A 24,283-nucleotide genomic window follows, 5' to 3' on the forward strand; every position below is an offset into this window, starting at 1 on the left:
CAACAGAGGGTTGGACCCGATGACCTTTATGGCCTCTTCGAACTCTTCTATGCTATGATTCTATGATTCTAAAACTGCATGTGCTTAGCTGTTAAAGCTAAGATGCCCCTTTAAACTGGGGGTTTTTCACAGGGCTAATCAGGGGGTTTTATTTTTTAACTTTTTGATAGTTTTTTTGACATATGCATGTACATCTGTTGGGCAACCCAGTGGCTGTTCTAGGAAGAGCTCATCCTGCATAATTTATTCACAGGATGGATTACAAACCTGCCCTGTGTGAAAGGGAGTGTGTGCAGTGAGAAGGAAAATTCAGTGAGTAGGAAAATGTGTGTGAATGTGTTTCTACATGAATGATGGGTAGGGAGGGGATTGTTCACATGAATGAATGAATGAATTTATTTATTTCATTTTTATACCACCCAATAGCCAAGGCCCTCTGGGTGGTTAACAAAAGTTAAACCAAAGTTAAATGGATGGAGTTGTGTGGTGTGTGAGTGTAAGTGAAAGAGAGAGAGAGAGAGAGATTATGTGCATGTATGTGTATTTGGTGTGGTGAGAGATGCAGGGAATCATTTAACTGGTAGACTGGAGAGATGGGGGAAACAAAAGGATTCTGCTTTTATGAAATAAAATTCTATTGGCCTCAAAAAATTGTGTGTTGAAAGGAGTAGGTTTGAATGTTTAGGTTCAGATCTCACCTCTGCCCTGTATACAGACTTTTGAGTAGGTGACTTGTCCTTTGTCCCACCTCCTATGGCAGCTATTTTGTAGTGGTGTCCAAGATAATTTCTCAGGTTGGCAAATGTGCCCATGAGTCCAAAATAGTTGCCACCCCCTTCAGTTCTCCAGCTGGCAAGAGTTCTCCATTATCTCCAGATGAAGTCTTTTGCATCCCCCATCCCACCCCATCATATGTCACCTGGTTTTTTGTAACTGGAGGTGTCAGAGATTCAACCTGGGAGCTCCTGCACCTTGTACTCTGTGCCACATAGACAGGTGGTGCCGCCCTGCACTTTGTAATAGAAATGGCCCAGAGTATGGTCTGAAGGAACATAAGGCATCCACCATGTTGAAGCTAAGTAGGTCTAAGGCTGGCCTGAGCCTGGAAGGGAGACCGCCTGGGAACTGCATGTAGCCACCTTGAGTCCCATAATAGGGGAAAGGGGAGATATAAATAAATAAATGCCCTGTGTGTTAGGGAGAGATTGAAGAAGACATGAGATCTTGGTACTGGCAGCAAGTGACCATGACAGGAAAGTGTGGGAAGCAATGTTGTCATCGGTGGACAGTCATAGGAAAATATGCATCCTTGAAGTTAGTTGAGGTGAAACTGTCTGAATTCCTGATTATTGGTAAGAGATCATCAAACCCCATGACATGAAACATTCTTGAAGTCAGTTGAGGTGAAACCACCTAAATTGCTGATGATTGATAAGATATCAGCATGCCAAATGAAATGAAACATCTTAGGCTGGGTAAACACCTTCACATCCTGAAGATTTAATCTAAGTCTTAATCTATTGTCCTTTTTCTGGATTTATTTATTTAATTATCAGAATTATACCCTGTCTTTTTCTTACAAAGACTTCAAAGCAGTTTACATAATTCTCCTGCTGCTGCTGCTGCTGCTCTCAAGTCTTATCCCCACAACAACAACCCTGTGAGATAGGTGGGGCTGAGAGTCTGTGACTGGCCCAAAGTTACCCAGCTGGCTCCATGGCTGAGTGGGGACTAGAACCCAGATTGCCTGAGCTCCTGCCCCATGCCCTTAACCACTGCCCCACACTGGCTCTCAGAAAGCAACATCTCATGTAGAAAGCTTGCTGAGGCTGAGATGCTAGGACAGGTTCTGTGGGAAGGGACTTGAGCTCATGCACTTGAACTGAATAGGAAGATACGTGCTTTGGAAAGACTGCTAATAGGAAAGATATGAAACTTGCTGAGATATCCCAGGTCCTCAATAGTGAGGACCCAATAGTCCTTGACCAGGTACTTCCATGGGGTTAGAAAGACAAGTAATATTTCACAGAAGATATTAGGGCAGGGTAGCTAGCTGAAGTGCAGATCAAAGGCTCAGCAGAATAGTGCTTGAATCCTTAATAGAAAGAGGGGTTTACCTTTAATTTTCTGGCACTTCCTCCTTGGGGAAAGAACAAGTTCTACCATATTTCTTGTTGGAGACTGAGGGTGCCTGCAGACAAAGGTCTTCTGGCACCCAGGGCCGTCTTAACGCATGGGCCTGATGAGCACTTGCGTGTGGGCCCCATACTAATCTGTGTATGTTAACCCTTGGAAAACTGGAAAACTTCCAAAATTAACAGTAGTTGTCGTAGGGGCCCCAGTACACTGCTTTTCCCGGGGCCCATAATGCTGTTAAGACGGCCCTGCTGGCACCAAGCATCAGAAGGTATTGTGCAGCTATTTTGTCCTCCCCCTCTTCCTCCACCACATACAACTTCTCTAGACAAAGCTTCTACCATGCACTTGGCATCATCTGTTGGGAACATTTACAGGACTTTCCAGTGCTGTTCAGCTCTGCCTCCTGCATTTCTTTCATCATTTTCAATTATTTCCCAGATGTTTTTTTTCTGGGGAAGGTATGGCATAATGGGGGATCGCAAAACCAAACCAATCCCATCCACTGGCACAGTCGTGATGTTCTTTGTTCCCCTTTGAGATGAGGGAGTGGCTGTGATCCCAGCCATGGAAGAGAGCCCTGGCCAGACCGCCTTCGTTCCAGGTGGCTGTCATGGGTGCGTGCTTAGAAGAGTCTTCTCACGTGCACAAGGGGAGGAAACTTCTCATGAGACCCAGAGCATCAATGAAGAGCTGTTTCTGGTTTCAGAACAAACTTTACTCCCCACTTTCACAGGTGGTAAGAATGGGGCAGATAATGAGGTGCTGAAAGTAGACAAAACAGAGGTGAGGGGAACAGGGCGATTTGGGAGTAAACGTGAGAACAGACTCTCAGTCTTCTGATATGAGGTGTGAGAACCAAACTGATAAGGGATAAGAGGGATTTTGAGGATGCTCCTTCGCGCAGCCACATGCACAGACTGGGACAGCTGGAATCCCGATTGACTGAAAGATGGCAAGAGAGAGTTCACAGCGTCCCCACCCCCATGGGGGGTGGGGGAGCGGCCTCGAACGGTTCATAAGCAAAGTGTGGGTTGAAGTTAGTTAGAACGAGGGATCAACTTTCTATCCTGTTTCGATGTTACATGTATAGCTGCTTAGAATAAAGACGTTTGTAGCACCTGCTGGAGTCATTGCTTTCGTTAGGGAAGGAGCACCAGCCTCACTACAGTGGCTGAGAAGTCCACTCCTTCATGATTTAGTTGTGGATGGGAGTGCTGGCTTGGCATGCATTATTGTGACAGGTGGGTGAGCTGGGATGTGTTTGGCCAGACTCAGCTGTGCCTACCTAGGGAACTTTGTGGCCATCAGCGGCATATTGCCAAACACTTCGTGTAGTTTCCTAGAGATATCCATGGCTTTTTGGTAGAGATATTCATATAGGGTTTATGGCAGTCCACGTGTTTGTAAGTATGTAAACCGGAGACTACCTGTACCACAACCCACCTCTCCCTGCCCCCACCCCTTTGACCCTCCCTTGCACCAAAAAGTGGCTTGGTCATAAAAACAATAGAAATCTCACGTCAAGTGGAGTCACTTGCTCATTGTTCCCAAGTCAAGTCCGAGTTGAGTATGAGAAGTGACCTAAGTGCCAGCAAAGGCACCCAAAGCAAGGACCACTGTCTTTGGGGCAGAGGCCCTCTGCCTGAAACAGGATTGCCATCGAAGGGGGCTTCCATGTGGAAGGGCCCCTGTGCTCTCAGTTAAAAGCCACTGTGCTGCTGTACTGCCTCTCCCCTTTAATTGTGGTTGTGTGTCTGTCTGTGCATTTTGTTTTGTTTTGTGGAAGGGAAAAAAGACAGAAGGAGCTGTAGGAAAGGATGGGAGACTTATAAATGGAAGATGTTGTTGTCTGACCCCCTGTAACATTCTGTGGTTTCTGAGCCTCAGTAAATATTTGTATTTATTTTTAATAAGTATATAGCACACAACAATAACACTTCTCTGGGTGTTCTACAAAGAAGACATGCTCGGTAATGCTGCCTTCCCTGCCCATTTCCACAACGGTGACTTGAGTTGAGAAAAGCAAAGTCTACAGGCCTGCCTTAACCAACAACTGAGGAGTCAACATCTCTGCTGCACAGGTTCCTCCTAAAATGAAGTCAAAGCCTGACCTATAAAGCCACACAAGTATGCTACTTCCTTTGTAGCTTGAGTAAGATATACAGTGAAGGATTCGTAACTGCTTCTTTGTGTTTTGCAGGTTATATAAACTAGGTCTTTTGTCGTGTGTGTTTCTGCACACCCCTTCCTCTGTTTCTCTCGGCCCTCCTCTAACCCTTGTGGTTTTCTTGCTCTGCTCTTGCTCTTGTTTGTGGCTAAGGTTTTGTTCAGAAGCCTGCTGAGAGATGATAAAAGAGGCTCTTCTTATAAAACCTAGGTCTTTCTGCGGATTCCCCTTTGCCCACACATCCCTTCAGGACAAGATGAAAACAAAATAGTTGCTATTTCAACTGCATTATTCTGAAACCTGAAGCCTGGTCATTGTTGGGCCAAAACAGGCGACACTTGGAAGCTCAGTGATCAAATTTCCTGACGTTTTAATTTTTGCTAAAAGCAGCCACAGTGGTCTCTGGGCTTTTAAAATCAGAAAACAGTGGGTGGGGGCAGGATAACACTGCCCCATGCTCTTTTTCCCACTGTAAGAGCTTTTCTTCACAAGGCCGCTTATCCACTGAGCCTACTTTTAGTTTTGACACAGAATATAAGACAGAGTTCCCAGGTCTTCACAAAAAGCTTTTCCTTTTCTGCCACGTATCTTCTGGGTGGCATTGTGCCACAGCAGAAAGAATTCAAATGTACAAATAGGAAAATACCTTTTCTTTCACTTTCCAAAATAATATGCTCTTTCCCTCGCTCTAAAAATCCTGGGGAAGTGCTCTTAAAAGACAGAAGCAAAGCTGAAGTGTCACCCTGTCATCTAAAGAACTTGCAAATAACCATGAATAAAGAATGAACACACAAGAAATGCCTCGTGTAGAAAAAATCAAAATTCCCTAAGCTATTTGCCTTGCTGGGATGGAAATCCGTTTATTTATTTATTCATTTATTACATTTGTATGCCATAGCCCAAAGGGCTCTCTGGGCAGCTTAAAATGGGGGTATCTGGATTGTGCCAATATTCCCCAACCCCACCCCAAGCAGGGTAAATGGTACTTTAAATAATGGTTTAGGATACAGTCTTATAGTGGAGGTGCACCAGTTGAAGGAGTTTGATAGACGCCCAGCCTCACCAGTGGAATATCACTGCCATAACAAATGCACATCACATAACATCTGAAATGGGACAGCTGCGGATGAGCTGCGGGCAGAACACACGAATGCTGTATTCTCTCTTCTCAGTAAAGGCATCTAGTGGCCTTCCAGATATTTTGGCCTTCAACTCTCATCATCTCTCAACACTGGCTACACTGGCTAGGGTTGATGCGAGTTGTAGGACAAGACATCTGGAAGGCCACAGGTTGCCCACCCCTTTGCTACACCTTCAACGCACTCCCATACTTCCATCAACAGTGCAACTTTATGTTATCCCCCGCATTTCCATCCCAGCGGTGTCTATAAGGCAGAGATCTCCTTCACCAGCACGATTCTGATTGACATCAGAGCCCCACCAAGTTGTAAACTCAGATCTTCTCATGGATCTCTCATGTCTTGTGTGCCATGCCTAATTTGGCCCTCGTATGAAAAATAGTTTTCTAATATCCGTGTAAAAATACACTGAGGTGCTAAAGTATAGCTCTAACCAAATGTGAAGCGTCTGTCTACTGACAGTCCATTTGATTTGGAGCACTCTCTGCTGAGAGGTGGAAGCCACATCCTGATGAGGAAGGTTGCCGGCTGTGCAACCGGAGGGCCATGAGTGTTTGTGGGCTTCCGCTTGGCTTGCCTCACTTTACAGGACCAGGCCAAGCCAAGAGAAAGTCTGCAGGTGTTGCAGGGATGGATTCCAAAAGGATTTGTCTCAGCCCTAGTGAGGTGCAGAAACCATGCAGCGTGCTGTGGTTCCATGGAAATCAAATCTACCATGCGCTAAGTCCACAACCGTGTTCAGACAATGCAACAAACCATACTGCGGGGAAACCACCATGGCTTGTCATTATTATTTATTTATATTGAGATTTATATCCTGCCTTTTTCCTACAAAGGGCTCAAGGCAGCTTACATCATTCTCCTCCTCCATCTTATCCCCACAACGACAACCCTGTGAGGTAGGTTGGGCTGAGAGTCTGTGACTGGCCCAAAGTCACCCAGTTGGCTCCATGGCTCAGCGGGGACTAGAACCCAGATCCTCTGCGTCCCAGTCCCATGCTCTTAACCACTATGCCACACTGGCTCTTATGTGCGAGCCCAGCCATTCTGTGTTAAACCAGGCTCAGAGAGAAACATCATTTCTGTTATCTGCATAGGCAAATATATACGACACCACATGCCCCTGTGCATTAGTTCACAAACGGTGCTTTTCTGAACAAAGTGCACCATTGTATTATGCTGTTCTCAATTGGTTGCACATGCATACTTGCATGCAACATCACATGCCCCGATACTGAAAATTATGATGATGTGTTAGTCCACAAATGATATAAATATAATATAAATAGGATATCAATGTGACGTAGTGCTGGACTGGGACTTGGAAGATCTGGCTTCTAGTCCCCATTCACCATGGAGCTCACTGGGTTCGTTTGGGCAAGTCTTTGATTATCAGCTTCACCCACTTCACAGGGTTCTTGTGCAAATAGAATGGGGAGGGAGATGAGGATCATGTGAGCCAGCCTGGGTTCCTTGCAAGAAGAGAAGAGGGAGGCTGTAGATGAAAGGTAATAATAAATTTGGTGCTTTTTAAGAAAAAGCTCACAATCAGTTGGCTATGCCACAACATGAATTATGATCCCCTATATTTATTTTTTATTAAGGTTTGTTGAGATATAATAATTATTCTCTTAATGTATGGTACATTTTATTTAATTTATTATTGATGGTCAATCCACCATACATAATTTCTTTCAGAAATAGTAAACATATGCATTTGTATGCCTGTATATGTAAGTATGTGCACTCCCATGTAATTATGTGTCTGCAGAAGACAGTAATATCAGTTAAAAGCATTCCCAACAGAAAACTGAGCCCATCATCTCAGCAGGCAATTGGTTCCATCGTCAGATGGCAGTTTTTTCCGACGATCAGCCAAAATCTACCTCCTTCTAACTTAAGCCCACGGTTTTTGGATGATAGATAACAGATTCTGTCCCTCTTCCGTGTGACAACACAAGTGTGAGGTACTGGAAAGTGCTATCACACTCTCTCTGTTCTTTTCGCAAGACTAAGGCAGTTTCTGCAATCTTTCCTTACAAGACTCACTGGATGAGTTCACACATCATGGCTGACAACCCACCATGCAAATAAGCTACATAGACCTGGCTGTTCATGACAAAACAAATGATCAGGCTCATTGTGGGTTGTCCCCCCTTCCTTCAGTCCTCCGACGGTTAGGGAACCCTGCAGCCGGACCAGTCATGTCTGCCCTCCTTACGGCAGTTGTGAGCATCTTTGTGTTCACTGCAGCTTTTTCATGCCTGCATATGTTGCTATGAAAGCACCATGGGAAGCCCTGTCAAAAAGCCCTATCAAAAGGAGTCAGAGTTTTGACAACCAGCTGTCAAACGTTTATACTTCTGAAAAAAGGAGTAATTTGCATTTTCCCATCTTCCCAGGTGGAAAAGTGGGAGGAAATGGAAAAAAGTCAGCTCCAAACAGCAACAGCCTGCCCCCCAAAACATCTTAGAGGATCTTGCTATGAAGGAGGCATTCTGGTGGCCAACCCCCAGGAACTGAGAACAGTCAGATCCTAAACTACTATTACAACAGCCTTGACAGAAGACCTTGCTGAGAAGGAAGTGTTCTGATAGCCACCCCCATTTATATGAACAGAGTTCACTCATGACTTGGGTTTCTCCTGACAGCTTGGCTTTTGACAGCTATTGCCTATTTGGGGTACAATTTAAAAATGGGATTATGAACCACAGACAGTCCCACCAGCATGCTACTTGGGCACTTTGAAGGGGCTGTCACTAGTTGGAGATCATGAGAAAAGAGAAAAGTGGGAAGACTCCAGGGCAAGCTGAAAAGGGCTTGCCATTCACCATTTCCTTTCACTTTCCAAGGGATAGTCTCTTGGGTTTGGATGACACACCAACCCATTGCAGCTGAAGCAAAACCTACAATAAGCCGTGGGTTGTCTGGGGGACTTGTTGCCTCTGAGCAAGGCACCCTGTGCGAAACAATCTGGGTTTGCATGACACAGCAGGTCACCATGGCTTATCATCTATAATGGATTGTTGTGTCATGCAAACTTAGTCATTTCTACTCTCTTGATCATCTCTGCTGTCCTCCTCTAAAAATTGTTTGATCTTTCTTAAAGTATGGTGCCCAGAACTGAACACATGATTTGTGGTCAGGTCTGACCAATGCAGAGCAGAGTGAAACTATCACTTCCCATTGACCTCTTCCATGATTCAGATGCTTCAGCTCTCTTAGTGATCCTGATAATCTTTTAATAATTAGGATGCAATTCATCTGAGACTTGAATTCACTTAAGGTGCTTAGATACTCCTGAGCTTTTCTGTGTCATTCACAAGCGGCATTCTTATTCTTTCAGCCTGTTTGTCACATAATATGCTAGATAGGACACAGATCCTATCTAGCAGGGAGAAGATGGAGTCAAAATAGGAGTCGAAATAGTTCCTTCTTTCTCTCCCCCCACCCCCCACTCCCATCTCTGTCACCTTCCAGCATTTTTCCATCTTCGCTAGTCTGCCATTATAGTTGGTCTTTCCTTTTATTTTGAACGTATTTGAACAAGTCTCTGGTGCTAGTCTTGGAATCCCTCGGCAACCTCGGTTCTTTCCAATCTGAGCTCTTCTGACACTACCTTTGAGATTCCTGGCTATCTGTCTATACATTTCCTTAATGACCAGTCTCTCCTCCCACATTCCCCAGCAACACTGTCTTCATAGTCAGTAGACGGCACACACCCACTTCTCTTCCTCATAGTAGGGAGTCACCATCCCCAACCGTGCTGCGAGCACAGGGGCATCCTCTCGGTTCGGCTGTGCTCCACCATCTGTCTTCCAATCCAGTGTGATCTGCCCCCAAAAGCGCAGGGCCGCTTTCTTCCACAAGGGCTTCAGAGTGGTTTCTTTGACAGCGGCACGGAGTGCTTTTTGAATCTCTGCCTCTGGAGCATCAGTGTCATCCATGCTGGTCGCTGCTCCTTGCCTTCATCCTGCTCCTCTTTCTGCCTGTACCCCCCTCAACTGACCGTGCAGTCCCTCCTGTGTTCTACCCAGTAATTCTTCATCTTCCCTTGTGGCTTGACACGTGGCCACCCACGTGCCGGGAAGGCCTCCTTATGGCAACACAAGCAGCTTTCCTTTGTTGCAAATGTGGTGCCAGGGTGGTGTGGTGCTGAAGAGCATGGGACTGGGACTCAGACGACCCGGGTTCTAGTCCCCGCTCAGCCATGGAGCCAACTGGGTGACTCTGAGCCAGTCACAGACTCTCAGCCCAACCTACCTCACAGGGTTGTTGTCGTGGGGATAAGATGGAGGAGGAGATGTAAGCTGCCTTGAGCCCTTTGTAGGAAAAAGGCAGGATATAAATCGGGAAATAAATAAATAAATGTTTGCCAGGATATTTTTGGGCGGCAAAATGAACATACTGCATACCTTGCAAGTCACACTGCTGAATCACATCCATCCATTTTCTCTTCCCTGTGATTCCTCCTCGCTACTAGAGTAGTGGTCCCTCTTCTTCCTTCCTTCTTCTTCCCTTACCAGCTCACTTGGTGGATCCATCTAAGCACACACAACCCGCTTACCTTTCTTAGACACTCTTCCTTCCTCCATGGTCAAATTCCTGTTAGCTCAATATGAATTTGACATGGTCTATGTTGACTTCAAGACAGAGAGAAAAAAGTTGCATTCCAGTGTCTCACTCTCTATGCTTATCACAGTACAGGAAAATAAAAATGGTTGTTGGTTGCCATAAATGAAATACTTTTCAGTTCTGCTAATTCACTATTGGGACAACCAGCCTCTAGGTGGTTGGTGAGGAGGAACTTTGACTTATGTAAACCAGAAAGAAAGAGCAAGAGAGGAAGCACAAAGCCAGTTCTGTAAGCCCATCTGTTCCAACAAAGCAACTAGACTCTCTGATCGAGCCTTTTTATACAAGATAGGAATAAAGCAGACCTATCTGAAAACATCCCCTTCATGGATCACTGCCTTGCCGTGGCAGAGGGGCTTGCCTAGCCAATGAAGATCTGAGCTATGCCATGCAGGGCCACCCAAGACGGTCAGGTCATAGCAGAGAGTTCTGACAAAAGGTGATCCACTGGAGAAGGAAATGGCAACCCACTCCAGTACCCTGGCCATGAAAACCCCATGGACAGTACCAAAAGGCAAAGAGATATGACGCCGGAAGATGAGCCCCTCAGGTCGCAAGGTGTCCAATGTGCTACTGGGGAAGAGCAGAGGGCTTGCACTAGTAGTGCCAGAAAGAGTGAAGTGACTGGGTCAAAGCCGAAAGGACACTCAATTGCTGATGCATCTGGTGATGAAAGGAAAGTCCAATGCTGTAAACAACAATATTGCATAGGAATCTGGAATGTAACATCTATGAATGAAGGTAAGCTGGACATGGTCAAACATGAGATGACAAGATTGAACATCGACATCCTGAGAATCAGTGAACTAAAATGGTCATATACCATATACAATGGTACTGCTGTGGACAAGAATCCCTTAGAAGAAATGGAGTAGTCATCATAGTCAATATTAGAGTGGAAAAAGCAGTACCAGGATACACTCTCCAAAATGACAGAATGATCTCAGTTAAAATCCAAGGCAAACCAATGAACATCACAGTAGTTCAAGCCTATGCCCCAACCACTGATGCCGAAGAGGCTGAAGTTGACTGGTTCTATAAAAACCTACAACACCTTCTAAACTAACACCAAGAAATGATGTCCTTACCTTGAGAGTTTGGAATGCTAAAGTAGGAAGTCAAAAGATTACCAGAATAACAGACAAGTTTGGCCTTGGAGTACAAAATGAAGCAGGGCAAAGGCTAACAGTTTTGTCAAGAGAACATGCTGGTCATAGCAAACACTCTTTCCAGCAACCCAAGAAGCAACTGCACACATGGCCATCACCAGATGGTCAACACAGAAATCAGATTGATTATGTGCTCTGTAGCCAAAGATGGAGAAGCTCTATGCAGTCAGTAAAAACAAGACCAGGAGCTGACTGTGGCTCAGATCTGCCTAACAGAGGCAGAACAGATTAAGAAGAGGTGCCAAGATGCCAAGATTACACAGAAGAACTATACAAGAAAGATCTTAATGTCCCTGATAACCATGATGGGGTGGTTGCTGATCTCAAGCCAGACATTCTGGAGTGTGAAGTCAAATGGGCCTTAGGAAGCCTTAGCAACAACAAAGCTAGTGGAGGTTACTGTATTCCAGCTGAGCTATTCAAAATCCGAAAAGATGATGCAGTTAAAATGCTACGCTCAATATGCCAGCAAATTTGGAAAACTCAGCCGTGGCCACAGAATTGGAAAAGGTCAGTTTATGTTACAATCACAAAGAAGGATAATGCCAAAGAATGTTCAAACCACTGTACAATTGCGCTCATTTCACACACTAGCAAAGTTATGCTCAAGATCCTACAAGCTAGGCCTAGCTGTATGTGGACTGAGAACTCCCAGAAGTATAGGCAGGGTTTCGAAGAGGCAGAGGAACTAGAGATCAAATTGGCAACATTTGCTGGATGAAAAGATGCTTGCTCCTTGTGGGGGAAACCATGGCAAATCTAGACAGCATGCTAAAAAAGCAAAGACAAAAGTTGCTGACAAAAGTTTGTATAGTCAAAGCTACGGTTTTCCCAGTTGTAATGTATGGCTGTGAGAATTGGACCATAAGGAAGGCTGAGCGCAAAAGGATTGAGGCCTTTGAATTGTGATGCTGGAGGAGACTCCTGCAAGTCCCTTGGACAGCTAGGTGATCAAACTGGTCAGTCCTAGAGGAGATCAACCCTGACTGCTCTTTAGAAGGTCAGATCCTGAAGATGAAACTCAAATACTTTGGCCAGCTAATGAGAAGGAAGGACTCCCTGGGGAAGACCCTGATGCTGGGAATGATTGAAGGCAAAAGGAGAAGGGGATGGCAGAGGACGAGGTGGCTGGATGGAGTCACTGGTGTGGTGGGTGTGGGGTTGGGTTTGGTTGAACTCTGGGAGGCAGTGGGGGACAGGCGAGCCTGGCATGTTGTGGTCCATGGCATTGCGAAGACTCAGGCATGACTTTGCGCCTGAACAAGAAGATCTAAAGATATATCTTGGGTTATGGAGTCTAAAAGAAAGGAGGCAGAATGGAGACAGATACATAGAAATGCACCCAGTCCCCCATGACTTTGAACCTTGCTGAAGCTTTCCCTCCACACTGAAATCTGAAACAGCAACCACCGCAGTGGAGCAAAATGACTCAGAATGGGAGAAGAATCAAGTATGTGTTGATTACATTTCTTTCCTTCTTCCGTCATGGGACTCAAGGAAGGTGAAGTACACAGTTAGTTTTTTCAGGACAAAATGAGAAGAAGCTTTGCAAGAGCATGGCTGCTAAAAGCCTGACACTGTAGGAACAGTTTTAGACTTAAGGTGGGATTCCTGATCTGATCAGGAACCTATGCTACTCATCTTGCTTCCCACTTACACCTTAAAGATGCTAATACTTGCCTGTCCTTTGGAGGTACGCTGATAGATCTGCTAATGGTTTTCCTGCCCTGAAGGTTCTTCTGGTACTGTGTAAGCCCATTCAATCCCTCTTGTTTTATTCTAATGTGCCTCTAACATACTGCCTACATGATCCTGCACCTGATCCCCTGGCTCTCCTCCAAAGTGTTTGTAATATACAGCAGTTACAAAAGCTTCCTGTACAGTCTCCATCTTTGCAGTCCCTTCGGGGTCTGCCTACATGTTGCATGTATTTCCCATATGTCTGAATAAACAGTAAATGTTCTTTTGATTGTACATCCCCAGGGGATTCTCTTTGGGTGCATTGACTCTTGACATTTTTCATTCAGACACAGGCCTACAGCTCCTTCTATTGTATTCCCAGCAGCCCTCTGGATACAGTCTCTGAAATTATTAGTGACAAGTGATGCAGCTCACATATACATCACGCATATGCCAACAGCATATGAATTTGCATGTGGGGGAGGAGGTACCTATTCTGCAGAGGATCAGCTCCAGTGATGTTCATGTACAGGATGGCGCACAAGTGTGCACACACAAACACGCACAACATTCTTTGGATGTACTAAGATTCCACCTGAGTTCCTGCTTGGCAGAACAGCCTGGCCTGCTTATTTGCCTTCTAACATAGTTCTATATGCAGAACCAGCCAAGGAAGCTTTTCATAGCATGGGAACTCAAAAAGGTTTTCACACACATCGACTGACTTTTTTCAATTGGTTTCTAAAGCAGATATTAAACCAATATTGAGCACCGTTTGTATTCAATTTATCTTCCTTGTTCTGGCCCATACAACTTCACATGTGACACAGATTAGAGGAACCTGGTTCAGAAAGATGCTTAGTAGTGCCTCCTGAGAAGATGTTTGAGACCCAGCTTGGCTCCCCCCAGATGTGTTGGACTTCAACTAGAGATGTACGAGAAATTCAGTTCAGGTCATCTGTGACCGGAACTTACCCTGCTTACACCTCCTGAACCTGGATTCATGTGCAAGCATAATCTGTGTTGAAAGTTTGTAAATGCCCAGGTTTGCAATGCAGCTGGGAGGCTGTGCTTGGAAAATGCATATATTAGAGAAATACCCCCGAAAAATGCATGTTTTGTAAACAGTGCACTCAAGCACACTTTAAATGATGAAACAAGTTTATGTATATTGAATACACTCTCAAGCACTTTGCAACTTCTACATGGAAGAAAGAAAGCTCACACTCTCATATGAACATGAGTTCAAACAAGCTTCAAAGTAGAACTTGATGAGCATAAGTTTTACTGATTTCCACATCCCTAGCTGCAATTCCCATAAACCCCCAGCCAACTTTTTAAACATTTACCGGAAAAGAACAGGAAACAGAAGGTTTAGAACTGTGGAAAAAGTGTCTTAATTTATGCCTTAAGAGAAACTACAGTGCTGCCTATTTCCTTGTGTGTAAGTTAGCTTAAAATTGTGATGACTGATGGCTTAATACTGTGAAAAGATATTAAATCACAATGAAAGATTCACAGTGATAATGAAACTTACTGTTGATGCTGTATCTCTCCATATGTGATAATGATCTAAAAACTTTAAATGTAACATTGCAATACTTTTGAGTGCTACAGAAAGTATTTTTTCCTCATTGACATCTTCCTAGTTTTTATGCACTTATTGACATTATTTCTCAGTTTTATCCCCAAGAAGGCCAGAATTCTGTCAAAAATGTGATTCAAAACTGAGAGTGCAAGTCTATGCCAACTCGGAAGAAGGTCACATTGAACTAAGGGAAACATACCCCTGAGCACTAAATGGAACTAACTTTAACATTAATAACATTGTTTAAAGATCCCAAACAGTAGGTGTAGTAGGATGCAATCCTATGGCCTCTGAATATGATCTGGGAGGCCACAGGATTCTTCCAAGTTGCAGCTTTGAGATCCAACAATCACAGAGCTGAGAGTCTGAAGGCCAAGCCCTGCCCTCTTGTAGCTGCTACACAGAGAACCACTTTGGCTGCCTCCCTGGAGCTCACAAATGCACCTTGGATGGGGAAAAGAGGGGCTACTGGAGCAGAGAGGGGAGGAGGCTAGGACCATAGAGTTATACCAAATCCAATGAGGGCCCAGCTGCCCTGGTTTTAACCTGGTGCCGAAAAGAATATAGGCAAACCTCTCTGGGGAGCACTTTCCACAATCTGGGTGCCACCGCAGAGAAGGCCCTACTCCGAATAGATGCTCTTTTTATCTCCTTCAGGGAGGGTTCCTGGAGCAGGGCCTCTCCCGCAGATCTTAAGGGGCATGAGGGCATATAAGGAAGGAGACGTTCCTTCAAGTATCCTGGTCCCAAGCCGTTTATAGGTCAAAACCAGCACACTGATTAGGGCCCGGACTTCAACTGGAAGCAAGTGGAGCTGGTAGAGGACTGGTGTTATATGAGAATAATGGCCAGTCCCCATCAGCATCCTGGCAGCTCTATTTTGTACCAGTTGAAGTATCCGGACTGTTTTCAAGGGCAGCCCACGTAGAGCATGTTACAGTAATCCAACCGGGAAGTTGCCAGAGCATGAATCACCGTTGCTAGGCAGTGCTCCTCCAGGCAAGGATGAATAACAATAACAACAATAATACAGGCATTTGCCAAGGAGCTGGTAGGACTGCACACCTACTGTGTTGCAGTTGGGTTTTTTGTTTCTTTTTTTCCTGCAGAGTCTTGTGACAACTCTAAGACTAACAAATATATTATTGCACAAAATTTGTGGGCTCAAGTCCACTTCATCAGACAACTGAAGTGCCATCCTCAGATAACAGTGCTCTGCTTGGGTGTAAAGGAAGAACATTAGACCATGAAGTTAGACAAGAATAGCCACCTAAAAACTCATGCATGTGCGTCCCCCAGAAATAAATATATTTGCTAATCTTTAAGGTGCCAAGACTCTGCTTATTGAAACACAGAATTATTCTTTACATGCTTAAGTAAGTGCCACTGAGTTCACCAGGTCCAATCCCTAAGTAAACTTGCTTAGGGTTGTTTGTTGTTGTTGTTAGTCGCGGGGTCGTGTCCGACCCATCGCGACCCCATGGACAACATTCCTCCAGGCCTCCCTGTCCTCCACCATCCCCCGGATGCTTAGGGTTACAGCAGTATTTGGCAAAAGTTCACAATGTACTATTTTACATTCTGTAAAATAAATCACCGGGGGCGGTATCACTCTGTGCGGGGATGTAAGAGTGTTTTAGCAACCAGTGCTAGTGCTGCTTTAGCTTGCAAATGGTGCTAGGGACTGAGAACCTTCTCAGGCCCTCTAGGGAAGCCCACATTGCTTCCAGACAAAGGGGACCTAGTGCTCCCCGTCAAAAGATGTTGCATGATTGTTCCAACATTTCCTTCTTAAAAGTGATGGGAATTTTGAGAGACAAAAAAGGTGGGAGAACATGAGAGGGTTTCATGTGGAAGATGATGATATCTGCTCACCCACTGTAAAATTTTGTCAGTGAAGGAGGGCAATGGCACAATAAAAACCTAACCAGTTGTACACATAGTGCTATAAATCAATTCAAAATTGTATTGTACATTTAGTATTGTACCAAACACACTACCTACAACTACTACTTTTTTTAAGAGATGCTATAATGTGCAGCTCTATTGCATGGGCAATTCATCAAGTGTCATCACGGGTGGTCCTTCAGTTTGCCTGGTGTTGGGACTTAATTATAAGAATTGGGGTTTCAGCCGTCTTTAGGGAGTCTGTAGGGGAAATGTAAGATCTCAAGGTGAGGAGCTCTGCATCCAATGCGAGACACAGCAGTAGCAATCATTGCTACAGCCATGCCTCATGCCTTGCACTGCAACTAGACAGCCAGTTTTGAGAGAGGGATGGAAGTCGCAGCACCAGCTGGAATCAGCACAACCCAGCAGCCCCAACCTCCTCTCCTTCCTCTCCCCAGAACCTCTCTTTTCTCTCCTGCCAATGTCCAGCAGAGACTTTAGGGAGGCAATGCGGCACTGCCTGCCACAGGGATGCCCAGCTATCAGGGATCTCGGTGGTCGGACTCTGGGAAATCCCATGGTCTCCCAGGCAGTGTCAGGACTGCAGCCTAAGAAGCATGGCTTAGGACATGATGGCTGCTGGAGAAGCAGTTCTCATGAAGCAAGTTATAGGAACGTTTGTGGAGGGCATTCAGTTAAAATGAAACCTTAGTGAAATCTAGTTGTGCTTGACATAGAGCTGACAACAGATTTCCAATAGATCCTCTTAGAATATTCGTTATTTTAAAAAAAGATGGTGCAGAAAATGTGGGTGTGGAATTAGTAATTTATAATGGAAACAAAACACTTCCAGGCCTTAAAACTGTGACTAACAAGTGTATGTGCATTAAGAGATAGGGAATGGAGGAAAAGCAAGTGAAAATGTTATTTTCTGTTTGAGAGAGAAAACACCTCAAAAGGTCTGAGAAATGGCTTCCTCTGTACTGTGCATTCCTTATTTAACCGTTAATTATGTTATGGGCTTATTATTACATGTCAAAGAAATTTGCCTTTGTTATGTGATTTTAGTTGTATGCCTTCTGTGCTGGAGGAAGATTTCTAACTGCAAGGGGCTTCCTGTCTGCCTGAGCTCTCCTCAGAGCACCATTTGACAAAGTGCTCTAGTATTTTCTGATCTAAATACAACATGAAAATCTGTTTTCTTCCACATAATCTTTTGACAATGGCAAAAATCTCAGTAGCTTCACATTGAAGAATATATCCTGTCTGATTGGATTTTGGGATCTGGGAAGTAGTAATAATGATGAAATTAATATTTTAGATAAGAGCTAATTTAAGGAGAGGTTTAATGAAAGATAGAATGTCTTTGTCATGTCACAATTCTGATATTTATTTATTTATTTATTTATTGAAACATTTCTGTGCCGCCCCATTCGCCAAAGCCTCGGGGCGGCTCACAACATAAAATTAAAATACAAGAAATAACAATATAAAATAAGCCGCCCTGGCCAGATAAAATAAGCAAATAATATTAACAATTAAAATGATGCTTAAATAAAAAGGTCTTTGCCTGGCGCCGAAAAAACAAATAACGACGGCGCCAGGCGGACCTCTCTGGGGAGCGCATTCCATAGATTGGGTGCCACTGCAGAGAAAGCCCTCCTCCGAGTACCTACCCTCCTAATTTCTTTCATGGAGGGTTCCCGGAGAAGGGCCTCTCCCGCAGATCTCAAGGGGCGGGCGGGCGTATATGGATGTAAGCGCTCCTTCAGGTAACCAGGACCCAAGCCATTTAGGGCTTTATAGGTCATCACCAACACCTTAAATTGGGCCCGGACTTCAATGGGAAGCCAGTGAAGCTGACGGAGGACTGGAGTCATATGATGCATTTAGAGATAATGTGCACCCATACTGTTTTCCCTGGTCTATTTTTATTGTTTTTAGAAGATATGAGTTTTTAAATTTTCTTTTTATAGAATTAAAGTCCAAAACCAAAACAAAAATGTCTGACTTGGAGCAGGATCTACACCTGGCATTTTTGCTGGCACTGTAACGCCTGACTCACTGGCATGACACATGATGCTCATCCCATCACCCCGTCATCCCTCATGCTATTTCCATATCACAATGTTTTTATGTTATATTTCTTCTGTGGTATATATTCCAGTATATGCTAAATTTGCTCTGCTGTTGGAGTGGGAGGAGGAGTAGTTTCAAGTCAGTTGCTGCAAGGAAAAGTATCTTGCCAGGATTTGACAAACCAGCAAAACCCTGAGAAGGAGATAGCCCCCCTCTACCTGCAGTGGCTTTCCTGCCTCCTCTGCCCCCACTCCCACAGGTAGGGAATCCATTTTGGGGTGGGGATGGGTCGGATTCCTTGGGCTTGGCTTCCGGGGCTCTGTGCCACTTCGGCATATCTTAATTAAGTTGGCCAATTGTTGGTGGTGCAATGCTACTAAAGCTTCTTTTCTCTGTGTATGTTGGGCATGCCACAGCAGCTTCCTTTGGGGCAGTGTGTGTGTGTGTGGGGGGGGGGAGTAGAATTTGGATAAAACCTGTGGTGGAATGTTTTTTTACTACTCCAGGATACACATGCTCTATTGAATTACCTACTTATCCTCTTGGAATTTAAGGAAAAGTGAGTGTTAATGGATTTTCTTTGCCCTTTTGGCAGCCAAAAGACTAATATTGTAACATTACAAGGATAAATGGCCACCCGGAATAACACAATTGGTAAAGAATTCAATGAAACTTTCAGTTTTTGCACAGGTGGTCTTTACATGTAATCTATAAATATAAGGATATTTGGGGTACCTTTTTTAAATCTATGTATAATTATTTTTAATAACACTAGCATGATCTGTTATATAATAATATATATGTGACTCATGCTATGGATCTCTATTTTTTTCAAAATTTATTGTGTCATAGTTTTGTTCTTTTTTGCTTTAACGATGCGGTTTGGCTGCAATGAATTTTTTCATTGTGTACCCACACAGACACTGAGAAAGGGGTCTGAGGGCACAACTTGTACAATTATAAAATATATTTTGCTTTACTTCCACTCCTTTTCCCTTATGTGATTATTTAGTTGGTAAGCAAATACCTTCTTGGCCATGCACTATAACAATAACCTAATCCATGCAGCATAATAAAATACAAACCCACGAGAAAGGAAATAGAGGCACCCAAAATCTGCCACTTGAGATGGTCACTGCATTTTAACTCTTGCTATAGCCAACTGCATAAGCAAGTAACATTTAAGGCTGAAACATTTAAAACCCAACTTTTCACACGCACTTTCACTGAAATAAAAACTGGATTCTGGCATATATGAAATGTTGTAAGGAATTTGCAAGCAGGTAAATATTCTCCTGCATATTTCAAAATACTCTCAAAGTGCAGTATCCATCGGTGATGTCAATGGGAGTCATGCCTCCCCGCTCAGGCTAATTACAGAGAAGAAGGGATTTGTGTTGGGGGTAAGCCTACCTTCCTCCCAAACCTGCAGTCCTAATCAAAATTGGAATGTAAAATTAAAAATGTTCAAACTCAGACTTGCTACATGCTATATATTCAAACTGTTTTTTCTTTTCTTTTTTTAAATACCCTACATTTTAATACCCCCCAATTATGGAACAAAATCCTCACTGATGTCCGCATGGCGCCAACTTTACTAACTTTTCAGTGCCGTGTAAAGACTGTCCCCCACCTCAGCGGATTCAAGCAGTCCACGAGGGCCAGCTAGCTGGTAAGAAGGTCCTAAGTTTTTTTTCAAATCTGTTTTAAATTTGGTTTTAAATTTTGTGCTGTAAATGTACTTTTTATTTTTATGTATTTTTAATGTGCTGTTGTGAACTGCTCAGAGAGCTTCTGCTGTTGGGTGGTATTGAAATTAATAATTTGGCTCTGTGGGATAATTTTGTCACCTCAAACAAAACTGCTTAAGGCAATGCAAGTGTTTCATATGAAAGGCTTTTGTTTGACTATTTTCCCTGGAAGTTGGTCTCGGCATAATAACAGATTTAGTTCCAGCTAGTACGAGTAGTTTAAGACTTCATCTTTCTTGTATCGTGCCTGTCAACAAAATCTGCATAACAATGCTTTGGTTTATTGACCTGCAGTCTTTGTAAGGATAATTAAGCCTATGAACTTCAAATCTGCATAGCGATGCCTGGAACAATCTAGCATGTGAGTTCCTCACATTTGTCTTGACCTTTCTTCTGCCAAGAACTTTGACATGACCAGTTTGCCTTTTTTGCAGACTGGGCCTTAAGTCAATATTGGACTGAAAAACAGCACAATGGATAGCATTATCCAACCGATTATTTATGTATTATATTCCACCCTTTTTTCTTTTCAAGAAACTCAAGGCGGCTTTCATAATCTTCCTCTCAGTTTTATCAGTTTTAATGGGGCATATCATCTATGATATCCCGTCCACAAATAATGCATTGCCTCTGAAAAGAATGAACGTTTTTCCACTTACTACAAAGAGCATCTTCTGAAAACCAAGGGCATCTGCCAAAACCTCAAGAAAGCTAAAGCATGTCTTCACTTTTGACATGCGCAGTGCTTCCTTGGGAAGCTTTTATTGTGCAATTCCCCTGCTCGGTCCATTACACTCTTCCTCCATGCTCAGTTGGCAGAGATCATTTATGACCCACTAAACTAGCAGGCCTAAAGCAGGACTTTTGTTTTGAATCAAAGTATATATTTCTGTTAAGAACAGCAGAGTTGGAGAGTTACACATGGGGTGTTTTCCTGTAAAAGTCCCAGAAAAAAATAGGAATTTTATTTATTAATTTATTAAACAATTTTCTACCCCATCCACCACTAGCATCTCAGGACAGCTTACAATAAAAATGAGTAGCATAAAACAAAACAACAAATGAAGAATAACATGTCCTTGCACAATTCCCCGCTACCCCCTTCACCACCACCTTTTTGATGTGGCTTGCATAGAACTCCTTGATGGATCCTGTTTCCTCCTTCAGGCACCAAAATGTCCTAGGAGTCTGTGTGTGCTTGGATCTTCTGGCTGTTTCCCCAGTAGCCAGATGAGAATGTGGGGATTCACAATATGAGGAAAACCTCTCTTGTGAATGAAGGAAATGTAAATGAACTAGAGCAGTGATTTCCTGGCTGATGATTAAAACCATAGTCAAAACAAGTAGAAACAAATGCCCTGAGAAATTTGAGTCAGGCTTTTCACGGCATATGTCATGGTGCAGGAGATGCCGCAACGGATGCAAAAAGAAAATGATTGCGTGAAATGAGTAATAAAAGAAGGTGAATACTATATGCACAAATGAGCCATTCAGAAAAGGCAATGCTAGAAAAGCCTCAAAAGAAATAGAGAGATGAACACCATGAGGAAAGACAGAGTGAATGGATTCACACAACATAACGGTACCCTGTTCGATAGGACAATGCGTGATTCTGGGTGATACCGTCAAAAAGAAACAGCAATTTCCCTGTCAAAAACCCCTTTTAAAGCTGGGGTCTTGGCAGCTAGCTTTTCACCCAAGAAAGCAGCTACAGTGCTACAACACCGGTTTTTGCATGGCACCTCACCTTTTGTCAGCTCTCAAGGAAAAGTAAAAGAGAGAAAATGCATCTTTAGAATCGCTTTGAGGCAATGTTCAAGGTTGCTGCCTACTGCATTTTGACAGCATGTATCCCCTCGATCATTGACCCAAGGGAGGTTTCGAATTGTCACATTCACACAGCTGTGCACGTGCAGGTGATTTTTTAAAAATTGTACACATTGTGGGCCCATTTTTTTTAATTGTTTGCCAACTTGGACAATTTGAAGAGGCTATCAGATATTAAAAAACACTGGCTGTTAAGCCCAAGCGTGTGATCTCCACAGGGTGGGGTGAGAAGAGACAATTAAAGGGCAAAAAAGCCAGGGTGAGCACAGTGGGGTGAGGGCAGACACAGAGTCCACAGGATACTTGTGAGAAGACAAAGCGGGTAGGGGGCAAGCAACCCAAAATGTTGCTTGTTCAAGAAACCGCCCAGCCCAGCCTATTGCCAGGATGCATTAGCCTTACGAACGCCCAGTAGCTCTGTTCAGATGCCCCCTGAATTTGCAGGAGGGAATCAAAGGCACACCTGCTGTCTCTTTACCCAGCTTCTGCATGTGATCATTTAAAAGTCTGAATCAATCCTTTGATGTCTGCAATTGTTCGTGCACATTTGTCCAGCTGCGCAGAGAGAGACTTCCGAAGAATGTGTGGAGGGTGGGGTTGAGATGGCAAATGCAACCCTCTGGCCTTGAGGGGGTGGAAGAAGAAGCATAAACTGCTTGGTGGGCCATCAACACTGGTTTCTCAGAAGGAAGACCCTTCCTGCCTCAGCTGCCACCAGAAGTTCTCAGGAAACTTTTCCCCCGAAGGGTGGGGAGAAGCATATTAAGCATTTATGCACAAATCAAAAATGGCAGGAAAAGATAAAAAGGAGAAGAGAAGAAAGACATTAGGACAGATCACTAAATAACATGTCAGAAAAGAAGCAGAATACATGTAATGCAAAACTGATCCTTAAAAGGAAAAAATAAGATCCAGAATGAGTGAATTTCCATTCAAACAGTCTCATCAGGCTTCAGATCTTTCAAATAAATTGATAGGTTTATAAATATATATTTACACATAGAATTCCAGGTCCCTCACTCCTCTTTCATGTTCTCCCTGAAAAGAACTAGTGATACCAGAGAAACTAGAAGTTAAAAGATAAGTTTTAATGAGAAAGGTGAAATTTAGCCCCTAAAGCTGAGCAATAGTCAGATACCACATCAACAAACAGAAGCTAGCACAGTTTTGAATGGCTTTTGAGCCTCCTTGAAAGAAAGTCATATTAAAGCAGAATGAATTAGCTTCTATAAACAAAGAATGGCTATTCTTTCACATCCCCAGAAAATAACTCGCATGAAGGTCAAGTGAGGATGGTGTAAATGTGTCAGGTTATCAGGTAAACTAACCAAAAATATCCTGCTGTTGGTGAATTAAAGGACAGGTTAATAACAATGAAATTGTGCATTTACCTCTTTTTCTCAGTGTCTCTATTTCTGCTCTGCCTTTTTCCTCTGCATGAGCTCTCTGCCAGGTGGTAACTGAATTACAAGCAATAACTGAGGAAAGAAAGGGGTACACCCCTTCCTCTTGCATCCGAAGTACTGAGGCTGAAAATGCCTGAGCAGCTAATCTGCATTTCTTTCTGCTCACTCCCTCCTCTCCCTCCCCTCCCACAAAAAACCCCATCACAGATGTTGCCTCATGTACCAGGTCAAATCCACGCAATATGGCTGATAACTTTGTTTGTACAACAAGACGATTTACAAGAAAGTGAAACAGGTGTCTGGATGAACCACATGTTAAGTTTGGCTGTTTGCTTTCTCTCATTTTTCTCAAAATATCCTTACTAAGCAAGAGACGGAGGGGAAAGGCAAGGCCTCACTAGTTTGCTAACTGGTGCTTGAAGGCCTGGGAAATTGGACAAATACATTCACATTCCAGAAAAGAGAGGTATCTTTTGATAAGAAAAAATAAGGGAGGGGCAAGACTGCCCTTCCTCCTCCTCCTCCTCCTCCTCCTCCTCCTCCTCTTCTTCTTCTTCTTCTTCTTCTTCTTCTTCTTCTTCTTCTTCTTCTTCATTAGTCGCAAAGTCGTGGCAGACCCACCACGACCCCATGGACTCTTTTCCTATACTCTTTTCCCAATTTTGAACCAATCAGTTGTTCTATGTCCAGTTCTCACTGTTGCTTCTTGACTCACATAGAGGTTTCTTAAGAGACAAATGAGATGGTCTGGTACTCCCATCTCTTTATGAACTTGTCACAATTTGTTGTGATCCACACAATGAAAGGCTTTAG

The 24,283-nt window shown here is 43.7% G+C and overlaps 1 protein-coding gene across 4 annotated transcripts in view; it reads right to left on the reverse strand.

The window, feature by feature from the left end:
- The window catches only part of LOC123033248 (T-cell surface glycoprotein CD4-like), a 39,847-nt gene extending 16,299 nt beyond the window's left edge, over positions 1 to 23,548 (reverse strand). For all 4 annotated transcript variants that reach the window (XM_044449758.1, XM_044449757.1, XM_044449756.1 and 1 more), the window contains exon 1: positions 23,456 to 23,548. The gene's annotated coding sequence lies outside the window, so the exon portion shown is untranslated. The remainder of the gene's footprint in view (positions 1 to 23,455) is intronic.
- Between the last annotated feature and the right edge of the window lie 735 nt (positions 23,549 to 24,283).

The sequence above is a fragment of the Varanus komodoensis genome, unplaced genomic scaffold, assembly GCF_004798865.1.
Source record: "Varanus komodoensis strain SLA01 unplaced genomic scaffold, ASM479886v1 scaffold60, whole genome shotgun sequence".
NCBI lineage: Eukaryota > Metazoa > Chordata > Lepidosauria > Squamata > Varanidae > Varanus > Varanus komodoensis.